Source organism: Pantherophis guttatus, chromosome 7 (genome assembly GCF_059756535.1).
Source record: "Pantherophis guttatus breed Tessera chromosome 7, ASM5975653v1, whole genome shotgun sequence".
NCBI classification, from domain to species: domain Eukaryota; kingdom Metazoa; phylum Chordata; class Lepidosauria; order Squamata; family Colubridae; genus Pantherophis; species Pantherophis guttatus.
This window is the reverse complement of record NC_142069.1, coordinates 73,715,172-73,717,779: the sequence shown is the minus strand read 5'-3', so window position 1 is coordinate 73,717,779 and position 2,608 is coordinate 73,715,172. Positions and strand designations below refer to the sequence as shown.

Sequence of the window (2,608 nt, the reverse complement as noted above, 5' to 3'; positions counted from 1 at the left end):
CAGTTGCTTTTAATTCTATTTTATTATTGTTTTACATTTTTATTAATCATTCATTGTTCTTGGTTAGTAGTTAAAGGAAAAACTGAAGTGCATCTTCCATAGCTACATCAATACCTAATAAAACATCCAGATGTCTCTCTTGACCTCCTACTACAATTTCTATTATGATAATTCATGCGGGATTGTAATCTGCTGATTTAGAAAACTTACACTGAGGTCCATCTTTTATGATTTGTAAAGTAAACAAATTTTATATCTTTTTAAATCAAGACAAGGCTGGTCCCTGAGCAGGGCTGCATTCCCATACAAGCAGATTTAATCAAGAACTTTACAAACATACCAAGCTATGCTGTGTCTAAATCAGTTTTCCCCAGTTGGACGCCTTTCAAAATTTTGTAACTAACAATTCTCAGCCAGCCTGAACTTCAGGTTCCAGATCCAATGCCTGATCTTTCCATTTAGAAAGATCAGGTAGGAAATGAGAGAAGAAAAAGCTATGCCGGAGGCCCTGGTGATCCTGTCCAGTTAGAGCAAAGAGTGCTAGGCATGTGAACTAACAGTGTGATTCAGTTACCATATCACAACATTGGGAAAGAAGGGTCTAGACTGGGTAGGCTGCCAATATGCCTTTGCTCCAAAGAGTCAAGAAATTTCCACCAGCTCTTGCATGCTTTTAAATGGGCCAGAGCATATCTTTCATCTTGTCGTTTCAACCTTCATTCCGCCCTCCCTTTTATATGGATTTTTTTTCTTACATTAACTTGATAAAATCTTCTCTTCCCAAGCCAATGTCCTAAAAAAAAAAAAACCCCAACAACCCTAAATGGGAATGAAGCCCAGACTACAAATATCTTGAATGCAATAAGAAAGATAAAATCATCATAGTTGATGATTGTTGGCTATCCCTTTCATGGAAAATGCAGACATAACCAGAATCACCATAGAAAACTAAATGTCCTTTTTTCTTTCTGTTTTCATGCTCTAGGCAGTGTAAAAACACAAAATAGATGGCAAACAAAACTAAAGAATTTCAATATTGTACAGTAGTTGCCTTTGCTGGAATCTTGAAAAGTAAGATGTTCTCTTGCTGCAGTGGAGTATTTGTTTATATTACATTACAATTCATTAAAAGAGAAATTGATCTTTACCTAGGAATCAAATGAAATATTTGGGGAGATCTCACAGCATAATATGGAGTAGCGATTTTGCATAAGGAAGGTTCCACATTAAACTGATAAGAGCAGATACTACACATGATCTTAACCAAAAAGCTGAGAAGAACTATCTCCGTGCCACCCTGAAAATGCTTTATTTCAGAAGCTAAGCAGGGTCAGGCCTGGTTTGTGTTTGTATGGGAGGCCACCTGGGGAGACTGGGTGCTGTAAGATTCCACACTGTTCTCCAGAATTTCCTGATCCGGGTCAGTGCCAAAAGAATTTAAAGCACGATGGCTTACATATTTGGGTTTCAAATCCAAATGTGTAAGGCAAGGTTTTAGGTTTTCTTTCAGTTAAGAAAAAATGGAAAGTGTTCTTCAGTTATGAGATTACTATACTAATAAGCTGGTGATTTAATATCAGGGCAACTTTCTCTTTTCTCTTGCTTCAGTATACATCCGAATGAAAGGATCTGAAGAATTGTCACTCGGCTACTATTTTGTTTCTGCTTGGTTTGGTTTTAAGAAAAGTCTCATAATCTCTCTAGGAAAGTGGTAGAACCAGACCTAAATTAGTGTCATATATTTTCTATTTTTCTGAGCAGAATGTTAAAAAGGTCATTATTGGTTTTTTTTATCCCTCTCAGAATGTCACAGCACTGGATCTATAGATGAGAAGGGTCATCGTGAAAAATTGGCTTTGTTCACACAGCACAATGACTATAAAATCATTTTCCAGAGTTGGCTTACAGTCTAGCCTCTCCCTCAAAGAAAAATTAACTACCACCTGGTCAGTGGTGGGATTCAAATTTTTTTGCTACCGGTTCTGTGGGTGTGGCATGGTGGGCGAGGCATGGCTTGGTGGGCGTGGCTTGGTGGGCATGGCAGGGGAAGAATAATGTAAAATCTCCATTCCCTCCCCACTCCTGGAGGAAGGTTACTGCAAAATCCCCATTTCCTCCTGATCAGCTGGGACTCGGGAGGCAGAGAATAGATGGGGGCCAGTCAGAGGCAGTATTTACTGGTTCTCCGAACTACTCAAAATTTCCACTACTGGTTCTCCAGAACTGGTCAGAACCTGCTGAAACCCACCTCTGCACCTGGTCTTAATCATACTGTCAGGTATGAACAACAAGGCCCACACATACAGACTTCAAGCTACTTAATTAAGTTCTGTCTATAATACAGGAATCTCCCAAGACTGACACGCTACTCCTGGGAACAATTAGATAAGGCTCCAAGGAACTTGGGGGAGGATCGGTCCTAGCCATTTTGTAGTTGCATGGTGACTGTGGTCTAATTCCACATTTGAGCTCCATCTAGGTTTGATTCTTCGCAACACAAAGCTAAGTCAGAGGTGGGTTTCAGCAGGTTCTGACCAGTTCTGGAGAACAGGTAGTGGAATTTTTGAGTAGTTTGGCGAACCGGTAGTAAAAATTCTGATTGGCCCCG

The 2,608-nt window shown here is 39.7% G+C and overlaps 1 pseudogene; it reads right to left on the bottom strand.

The window, feature by feature from the left end:
• Positions 1-1,132: 1,132 nt before the first annotated feature.
• LOC117667930 (U2 spliceosomal RNA) lies at positions 1,133-1,283 on the bottom strand (annotated as a pseudogene).
• Positions 1,284-2,608: the final 1,325 nt, after the last annotated feature.